We start from the raw sequence: 10474 nt of genomic DNA, 5'->3' as shown, positions 1-10474 counted from the left end.
GAGCCTGGGCTGCGCCGCCGATGCGGGACTTTCCGACGGCGCCCGCAGGGTTCCTGGCGTGCTTGGTCAGGAGAAGGGACTGGGGTCCCGGCGCAGAGGTGAGGTAGCAGTCCCGCCCGTGACCCCGGGCGCGCGCAACTACCAGTAAAGCGGCGGGCGCCGGGCGGCCCCAGCGGTTTTCGGGGAAACGCAGAGGGGCTGCGGACCCGCAGAGCCGGGCAGCGGCGCTCGGTGCTCCGTGGCGGGGAGGACACAACTTGGACTCCCCGGGACCTGGGGACACCGGCATCCCGCGTGTGGGCGGGAGTGTACACCCTGTGCCCGCAGAGGCCGGACACGGGCGCCCCGTAGTCATCTCGGGGACACACCTTGTCCTCTCGCGGACTCGGGAACACCGGCTCTGGAGACTCACGGCGTCCCGCGCGGCCGCAAACCAATCCTGCATCCCGGGGACACACCCGAGGACTCACGCACACCTAGAGCCGGGAATAAGTCATCGGATTCTGGGGAGAGGAATTCTCAGAAGCTCAGGGAAGCCAAAAGGCGCGCGACTTCTGGGACTGACTGGCCGTTTAAAGAGAGGAGCGAGCTACAAGGTTAGGGGAGACACCTCATCCTGGGCAGGCACTCCTGCCTGCCTTCCCGAGAGCCAGAGAGAAACCTGCCCGACTCGCCCTGGTCTCGGCCCAGAGAGAGCGCGCTCGCTCCAGTACTCGGTGAGGCTCAGAGGCACACACACCGCAATTGAGTCCAAATCCAGGATCACTTTCATGCTGAAAGAGAGGCCACAAGGAAGCCGGTTATGAGCATGCAGTAGCGATGTGGAAGAAAGGAGACAGAAGTGGACACATTCCATATGGGAAGCCAGTGACATTTTACTCCGAGAGGAGAGACGGAGTGAGGACGAGCTAACACTCCACAGGGCATTCTGACAAAGCCCATACTAAGGAACATATTCCAACTGATCTCATAAAATGGGCACCGAGCAGCAGAGGGGTACCCGAGACAGGCTCACACTCTTATTCAGATAAAAGTGGAGAAAAGAATTAACATCTGTTGAGCTCCCACTAGTGCCAGGCACTTTAAATGCATACAGAGAAAACAGTTCTAGGCAGAACCACAGGAGAGGCTGAACCTGAGCCAGCAGAGTGGCTTCCACCACACACACACACATGCACACAGGGGTGGCACCAACAGTTGTGCGCATCCTGGGAAGTGTATGAATTCACATGATAGGGTATTTATAAACAGAGAAGGAAAGATTCAGAACATACTCAGGATGTCACCCAGAGAATTGGACGGACACATGTGTTGTGCACCACAGAAGCATATGGTGAAAAACAGTCACAGGTTTTGTGGGGGATTTAGGGGAGGGCAGCAGGGAGGGGTGCAAGTACAGGGAGAAACATACCTTCCTACACCCAGGGAGAATACCTCAAATATGGCTGGGAGATGAGTATGCAGCCAACAATAAGGACAGAAAAATAGAAGAAATAAAACTGAGTGCGCCTGTAGCTACTCTCCAGACAGGCGCACCTGCACGAAAGAGGCCAGCAACCAGCATGGAGTGGGAGGCCCATATGAGGGAAGCCAGACACTCAGGCAGGCAGAAGGACCAAGGCTGACAGTGGAGAGAAACTCAGCCCTGCAAGATGAAGAGATAAGCTTGCTGGTTCCAAGGGAAGGGCGTGGGAAGGGAAGGGCAGGGGAAGGAATGAAGGTGAGAAGAAGGCAGCCCAGGGTATGGAAAGAGGAAAATACACAGGCCAGGAGAAAGGCTGAGCAGAAGCCCAACCCTTACAGACCTGAGGACAGAGAAGACTGGCATATGTGGGGTGGGGGAAGGCATCTCTGGGGACAGTAGGTCAGCCAGCCACTTTGGGAAACAAACAAACCATACAGTTAAACAATGAGATTGCACCACACACTTTTCAGGGAACTGGTGGCCTGAAGAGGCCCACTTGGGGAAAAGAGAAGTTAGTGCCCAGGATAAGTGAAGTGACAGAGGAGCCCAGTACCCACTGATCTCCCTGGGGCCCAGAAAGGAGTTCAGTGTGTTTTCTTACCTTTGTGTGGCCTTCATTTCTGCCTGGTATATACCCTAATGTTCTCACCTCGCTTTATCTGTCAGTATTTTCCAGGAGACTCTCTCAGTCCACTACTTAGTTTTTATTTTTATTTTAATGTTGATTGTTTTAATTAAGGTACTAAAATGAAATCGGTGGGTTTGTTTGCTCTTAACTTTTCTTATTGCCTATTAATATCATTAATATCATTATTCTCTTTTCCTGTTTCTGGCCATGTACATTAATCAGATCAGTCCATAAGAGCACCAAAGGAAAGGGAGAAGACTCTCTGAGTGTCTCACTTTTCTAAGCAGGAAACCTGGTAGATTACATTAGCCTTAGAATTAATTCCCTTTCTAAAAAACTGGTGGAAGAAGCCGTGCATGCTCGCAGTGGGAGGGGGTGAAAAAGCTGACTTGGACTTTTCTGTTGCATGCTGCCTTGTTTCTGACTTAACCAGCTCCTGTCCTCTACTCTGTCACTTTTTTTTTTAAATTTAAATCAGTTTTATTTAAGAATGTCCAACAATGACAACTTATAACAACAATCACACTTTAGCTATACTTTTTTTATTTAACTTTTAAAAAAAACTTTATTAAGAATTTCACACATGATATAAGGTTACTTTTTTTTTTTTTTTTTTAAAGAAACACTTATAGTGAGGTGTGGTGGCACACACCTTTAATCATAGCATTTGGGATGCAGAGACAGGCAGATCTCTGTGAGTTTGAGGCCAGCCTGGTCTACATAGTGAGTTCCAGGCCAGCTGAGGCTACAGGGAGACCCTGTCTCAAAAAGACACCCCTGCCCCCAAAATTAGAAAAGAAAAGGAAAAAAAAAAGAAACACTTGTTAAAAGGTTTGGAAAAGCAAGTAGAAATTGGAGTGAAAATGTCAAGTGTAGCTGGAGGACAAGTGGGAAGTAGTGAAGGTTTTTGGGTAATGTTTGCACTGTCTCTGCTTACTGCAGGATACTCGGCGTATATTATGACTCCCACAGGCATGCTTGAGTGCCTCTCCTCCTGGCCCAGCCATACCAGTGATCCCCAATGCACAGGCACAGTAACAGTTGCTAACAGTGGGCATCTGTCCTTTACGGGAAAGATATTTATTTGGACTTTTTCACTTTTCTTCAGAAGTGGAGCTTATGACTTTAAATTGGAACTGTTCTTTGAGATGATGTTGGCTTGTTGGATAATAAAGGGGAAAGTTTGGGGGTGGTTAATCTTGTTCTCTCTCTCTCTCTCTCTCTCTCTCTCTCTCTCTCTCTCTCTCTCTCTCTCTCTCAATAAAAAAAGTGATTTTTAGTCCTCACATAAAACTGCCCCTGCAGTTCCTGTGCTAATATAGGAGGGTGCTTGGTAACAAATGGCTACCAAGTAGCTTAATGCAAATTAATAATTATTCCTCTTCTAATGACTTTCTAAGAGTCAAAAGTTTCAACAGGTTTATTTGCTAAATTAAGCATCAGAGAATTCTTTGTCCATATTATTTTTGAGTTTAGGGATTTTAGGAAGCTATCATTTCTACAAATTATACAATTCTTTTTTTTTTTTTTATGTGTATGAGTGTATTGCTTGCATGTAGGAAGGTGCACCCCTGTCCTGCAGTGCCTACAGAGGTCAGAAGAAAGTGTTGAATCGCCTGGAACTGGAGTTACAGATGGTTGTTAGCCTCCATGTGGGTGCTGGGACTCAAACCTGGGACCTCTGCAAGAGCATTCAGTGCTCTTAACCACTGACTGAGCCATTTCTCCAGCCCCAATAAGTCTGTAGATGTAATCAAACAAATGTACCAAGCTCACAGGGTTCATAGAAACAGAATCTGAAGAAAATACTATGATCTTGGTTTTCTCAAATCACAATTCCTCGTTGTTTATTTATCATAATAACTTGATTTGCCTTCATTATTCAAGCTTTCTGTTTTCAGAGAGGAAACCTTGGGAACATTTGTAAATGGGTAGGGGAACACTGAGAGTCATAGTTGGAGTAAATACCTCTTAAAAGTTGGTTTCCACTCATTTTGTACACAGAAACAGTTTCAAAATGGTTATAAAATATTAACAGGAAAGAGCAAATCAAACCTCTATCCAGACAAGACACAATAAAACTCACCATCTCCTAAAAAAAAGAAAAAAAAATATTAACAGGAAAGTTTTCATGATTTACAAAAAATTTCACATATTCTAATACAGATGTGTAGAATATCAAGCTTTGTTGAAATGCAGGTAGATAACTTTAAATAAAAGGACAAACAACTAAATAAAATCACAAATTACAGCTGTATAGTCATTGTGAATTAGACATATGTTAAAGGAGCATATGTTACTATAATTTCATATTTCTCCCAATGTCCAACTCCATTTAAAATTAAAATATATTTTGCTGATTTCTCTAATAATATAACTTACTAACTTGCTTCCTTTTGACATTTTATAATATGTTTATATAATAAAAATCTCAAAATAGATTTTTAGATTTTGTTACTGCTGAGCCTGCCAATTTGCCTCCCCTGCCCCAACCCCCTTTCTTTTTAGATAATGGGGATCAAATGTAAGGCCTGACATAAGCTAGGCAAGCACTCTCTCTGCCTCTGAACTATAGCCCCAGCACGTTTTGGAGACAGAACCTCATGTATTCCATCCAGGCTGGCCCAGAACCTGCTGTATAGATGAGGATGGCCTTGAACTTCTGGTCTTCTTGATTCCACCTCCCAAGTGCTAGGATTGCAGGCTATGTACCACTACACCCAGTTTTAGGTAATGCTGGGTCTCAAACCCTGTGCTACCTGTATGCTAGGCAAGTACTCTACTCTCAGTGAGCTACATTCAAGTCCCCACTCCCACTCCCCTTTTAACTGATTTTTTGTTTTGTTTTGTTTTGAAGCAGGATCTTACTAAGTTACTAGGGATTGGTGGTGAACTTCCTCTGTAGCCCAAGCAAGTCTTGAACTTGTAATCAATCATCTTACCTCAGCCTTGTATTTAAAAAATATTTGCTTAGAGTTTCAAAGGTAATTGGCTTAAATATTATTATGCTTGCCCAAGTATAACAAAAAGTCTTGCATGGTTGTGTTTGAGAACGGGGCTATTCATTCTCCATCCCTGAAGATCAGATAGTAGCTGCCTTTGTGTAGGATTCAGTTAATTGTCCCATCAGCTGTATTGGCTTGAAATGTTTTATTATTTATTTACTGCCTTGATTTGTGTCATTTAGGAAAATGCTAGTTTTAAAAATTTGTACAAATATACTTTTATTATTTTAATTTAAAAAATTACTTTATTTCCAGTTAAAGCAAACCATCTTAATTTAGCTTTACTGTTACTGCCCTTAGTAGTTCCTGGTGCTGTGTCACTTTTTCTTCTTCTTCTTTAGTCTTGCTACCACAGGTCACAGGGTACATAATTTCCACACCTTAGCTTTCCTTTCTTCCAGGTGCATTTTTCAACATTTGATTTATTATGGCTTATGACACAGAAAATAATTATCCATGCTTCTTTCTTCTTGCCCCCCAAATACTTCGGTTTATTAGATTTTAGAAGTCTACTTTATCAATATGGAGGATTACACCCTTCAGCTACCACTTCAGTGCCTTGGCTTGCTAGCACAGCAGGGTTGCATTGTCGGATGTGTTCACTAAGTAAAGCCGTGACGTATATTTTGACATATTCCACTTATTCCATTTCAAAAGTGTAGCTGGGTTTAATTTAAATATGCTAGCTTTACTGACTTTTAGCTTAGATTCATCTTCAATCACCACTTGATCCTCACAAGCTTTTTTTTTAATCAAGAAGAGACAACTTCATGCCCCATTCTATACTGTTTGAAAAGTTTATTCAAATGCTCAGTTAGTTGCTCAATGCAAAGGAGAGTGCTCCTCCCTGAGAGAAGTTGTAGCCAGATTGCCTAAAAAGATAGACAGGGAACCTTGGCACCAGAATTGGGAGGAGAAAGGAAGAACATATGTGAAGGATTGGAACATGTTCAAGAAAAGAATTTAGAAGGAAAGGAGTATAGGATTCTTGGAATGATTTCCAGGGAAGCTTACCGAGGGCGGCCACAGATCCAGCCTTCCCTTTGCTCCATTTGCACTTGTGAACATTACAGAAGTACTTGTCGAGCTTGTTGAGTAACCTGTGATAGAGCCAGCAGAAAGGGAAAATGAGATTTTAAACTGAGGCAATGCAGGTCATTTTAAACAATGTGCAGTGACCCTGTTCTTTGCCACAAAGAGGCTCAGGAGCTGACACTGTAGCCCATCCACTTTGGGCCAAATGTATGTGTAATGTTTGAGAAGATATGCCTAAAATATTTAATGGGCATTTCTGCATTTACAGTAAAGAAAAAAGCATGTAACATAACCCTACATCTGACCTCCTACATACCACACAACTCTATAGAACATTTCCTATGACCTAAGCAAAAATCTAGAAAAGCCAGTCTGGAAGAGAATGCAATAAATTAATGGCCGTGTCTCCACAGCCAAATTAAAGTTAAAAGTTTGACATAATTCAGGCCCGGTTTTCCAGACAGAGTAGCTCTTTCTGTCTTTGTTAATGTCTTTCTCATTTTATTGCCTTTTTTTCTTCTTTCTTCTAAATTTTTTCCTAAATTTCTACCTAGCTCTAATTTCTGCTGTAGTATTGGGATTCTTGTGAGAAGTTTTAAACATTTAGAAAGAACTGGTTAAAAAGTTTCTATTAGCTAAGCACTGTGGTACACACCTTCAATCCCAGTGCTCAGGAAGCAGAAACAGGTGGGATCTCCGAATTCAAGACCTGGTCTACATAGTGAGCTCTAGGCCAGCCAGTAATACATAGTAAGATCCTATCTCCAAAAAAAAAAAAACTTAAAAATAAAAGTTTCTTCTAATATTTTGCCATTAGTGACCAAACCTATCTAGTATTATTACCCATGGTTGGCAATTTAACATAAGCTATAAGAAGAGAGAATATTACTAAGCTTCAAGCTATTTCTTGAGTCATATTTGTACCTTGAATTGACCTCTCTATTCAGGCCATTTATCTACCAGTTTGGTGGTAACTACTTTGTTAGACAAATGGCTTGAACTTCTTTTCTTCCTGGACTCTTTTATGTTAATAGTTTAGAAAAGAGCCTTTGGGCCTCAAAGAACTTTAGTATTAAGATTTTTAGCAAATAGAAACTGATTGGGGAACCACAGGGCCAGCAGAGGGAGTGTCATAGGTACAGAACAATGGTAGAAAAGCTAGGACTGGTTCTGAGAACTGCCGGAAAGAACCTGTTCCTCTTAACCTGAAGTGCAGGAGAAAAAAAAAAAAAAAAGTTGGATTTAAGAGCATAAGCAGGTTGGAGCAGGTTGATTACCTTACTAAGTACTTTGGACTTTATTCTGTCATTACTGTGGTGATACTGAGTAGAAATTTAAGGTGACTTGAGCCGTGCTTTAAAATTATTCTGGACTTGGTGTGCAGGGTGACAGAGAGATGGTTGGAGTCTACACTAGATCACTCTGCCTCCTGAGTGCTGGAATTAAAGATGTGCACCACCACATCCCGCTTTCACAAGATTTTAAAGGAGGATCGAATTGAGATCTCCTTTCATTGATACTAGTCAGAGTTCCCTTAGTTTTAAAACAGGGGAAGTCAGAAACAACTGGGAGCATGAGATAAAGGTAAGGAGTAAGATGGAGGTAGGAGAGATAAAGGCCGAGTACCATTGATTAGCTGTTTTGTTTAGTAACCAAGAGACTTAGGTTGATTCCATGTTTTATATAGAGTCTGAGGTAGATTGAACAGATATATTATTTAATATGTCATACCAATTCCTCTATATAATGGAAATTGTGGCTATTGTTGATGTTTGGAGGGAAATTGAAATTAAGAAAAAAAATGGTTTGAGCAGGCTTTTTTTTTTTTACTTTGCATTTTATAGACTTTTACTGAATAACCTCTATAAATTGCACTTAAGGCCATCATAGAACATAGATAATATGAAAATATAATCTGATTTTTAGCATGAAATTAAAAATTTGTGTGGTTTCTGTCACTAGTGAATACTGAACCGTAAGTAACTTCATATAACAGCCTGGCTTCGCATTTCAGGTATCATTCTGAGATATCCTGATTCCTGAAGGCCTTGACCATGTCAGCACTGGCATGTCACCTTCCTTTCTGTTTGAGTGTGTTGTTTTGGTTTGGGCTCTGGGAATAGAACTTAAGCCACTTGCTGTGCCATCTGTATACCCCCCATCAAAACACTTATTATCCCCCCAACACACATACTTTGTGTATGTATATGTATTGATTCCTTGACTGCTTTTCTTTGAAAGCTAAATATGGACACTGAAATGAACTAATTTGATATTTTGTTCATAATTAATAGGATTAAGGACTGTCATTCAACAGTGAGCTTATTCAAGGGTAAAACCAGGCTTGAACTTTTTCTTGTAAATATGCCTATCTGGGAACCTAAGTGTTAGCATATTTTTAATTTTTTATTATATTCATTGATTTATTTTTTTGTATATAGGTATATGTGTGCCTGTCATACACACATGTGGAGGTCAGAGGGCAACTTGTAGGAGTTGGTTCTCTCCTTCCACCATGTGGGTCCTGGGAATAGATCCTAGGTTGTCAGGCTTGGCAGCAGGCACCTTTACCCAATGAGTCATCTTGCCAGCCTGTATTAGTATATTTTAAGGTAACATTTAGTTAGTATCATTGCTTGTGACTTCATTATTAGAAACCATGCTGCCTCAAAGGACCAGAACAGTATCCATGTAGTAAAACCTCAGTTGGATATTTTAATTTTTTTTTCTGTAATAAAAGATTAAGAGATAGAAACCACAGTTAGAATTACCAGTTTTTTTTCCATCCAGCAAATATTTTTGTTCGTCTTCTGACCTATGCCAGGCATAGAATGAAGCATTGAAGATAAAGCTGAGTCAGTCAAAGATGGTCCCTGCCAATGGTACTTGTCATTTAGTAGAAATAAACACACACACACACACACACACACACACACACACACACACACACAGGTGTCTGTGTTGAAGGGGCGCACCAAAAGGAGAAAGGTTATGTTTAAAAATAAGTCATTTCTTCTTCCCTTGTCATCTACTGAGCACTGTCTTCACCACACCCCTGAAATTGTACCTGACCAGGTGTTCTATTACCAAACATCTCAGCCCCTATCTTCCCACAATCAGTGATAGTCTGGAAAGATGGACATTCCATCCATCCTGCTGACCTGGTCTTTCTGATAGAAGCATTCTGGCAATTTTCTTCCTCTTTTTCCTTTTTCTCTGCTGACTGTTCTCTACTAGGATGTCTCCTGTTGAAGATTCCAGCTCCCTTGAGTTCATCTAGTTCTCTGGATTTAAATATCACCTATGTAGTAATGAATTGCAGATATTTATCTCCAGATCAAACCTTTTGAAGACAAATATAGTGGCTCATGCCTGTAATCCCATCTCACACAGGAACTGAGGCAGGAGGATCAACACTAGTTTGAGTTCATCTTTCTCTGCATAGCAAGTGCCTTATCTCAGTACTAATAAAATAAAATAAAAAAACAACCTTTTTAATGCTAGGTACTTATTTTCAACTTAACATCTCTTCACCAAAGTTTAATAGGCATCTCAAAGTTGTAACCAGACATAACTCTTTTCTTCTATTGTTTGACAATTTCATACATTTGTATAATTAATTTTAATGGTTTTCACAACACCCCCATTTCCCTTTCTCATCCTCTTCTTAAACTGGCCCCATTTCAGGATATAACAGCAATCTCTAGTTGTCTAAGAACTGATTTGTAACTTTTCTTGATACATATGATCAAGTCCTGTCAGTCTTAAAATAGCTAGAATCTGACCCCAGCCATTACAACCACTGCAGCCCAATCACCATCATTTCTCTTCACGATCATGTACATGGGTTTCCACTCTCCTCCCCATAGTCTGTTGTATCTGGCCCCAGAATTGTCTTTTCCAAAACTGAACATGGTCACATACTTTTCCAGTTATATATATTCTTCATCTTTTAACCTGTTTTACTGCTTCTGTTTATACTTCTCCAGAAATCATGACTCCTTGGACAAAGTTTTATTTGCCTTTACAAGTCAGATTTGACATGTAAGCTTATACATTACAAAGCTCACATTAGGTTCTTGGGGGAAAATGATGAGATATTATGCTTCAAGTATTAGTGTAATGGCTGGGTCACAGTAATTAACTTTGTCTGGTTTTTCAGCTCAGACTTTTGCCTTCCGTGTTCATTTATGAGCTGTTTGAAATCCTGATTTAAGACAACAATATAGTTTTTCATTTGGTTGGCATTAAATAGTTTTTCAAAAGTTATCTGAAAGAGTTGTGTTAAACAAGGATTGTGTTAAAAGTGATTAGTTTTTGTCCTCTTCTTTGGTAATTGTT

At 41.0% G+C, this 10474-nt stretch overlaps 1 protein-coding gene across 1 annotated transcript in view; it reads left to right on the top strand.

Moving 5' to 3' along the window:
• Ell2 (elongation factor for RNA polymerase II 2) overlaps window positions 1-10474 on the top strand; it is a 72969-nt gene that overhangs the window by 503 nt on the left and 61992 nt on the right. The gene's annotated exons all lie outside the window — the stretch shown is intronic.

This window comes from Nannospalax galili, unplaced genomic scaffold, assembly GCF_000622305.1.
Source record: "Nannospalax galili isolate Female #2095 unplaced genomic scaffold, S.galili_v1.0 scaffold393, whole genome shotgun sequence".
Lineage (NCBI taxonomy): Eukaryota > Metazoa > Chordata > Mammalia > Rodentia > Spalacidae > Nannospalax > Nannospalax galili.
This window is presented reverse-complemented; position numbering and strand designations above follow the sequence as displayed.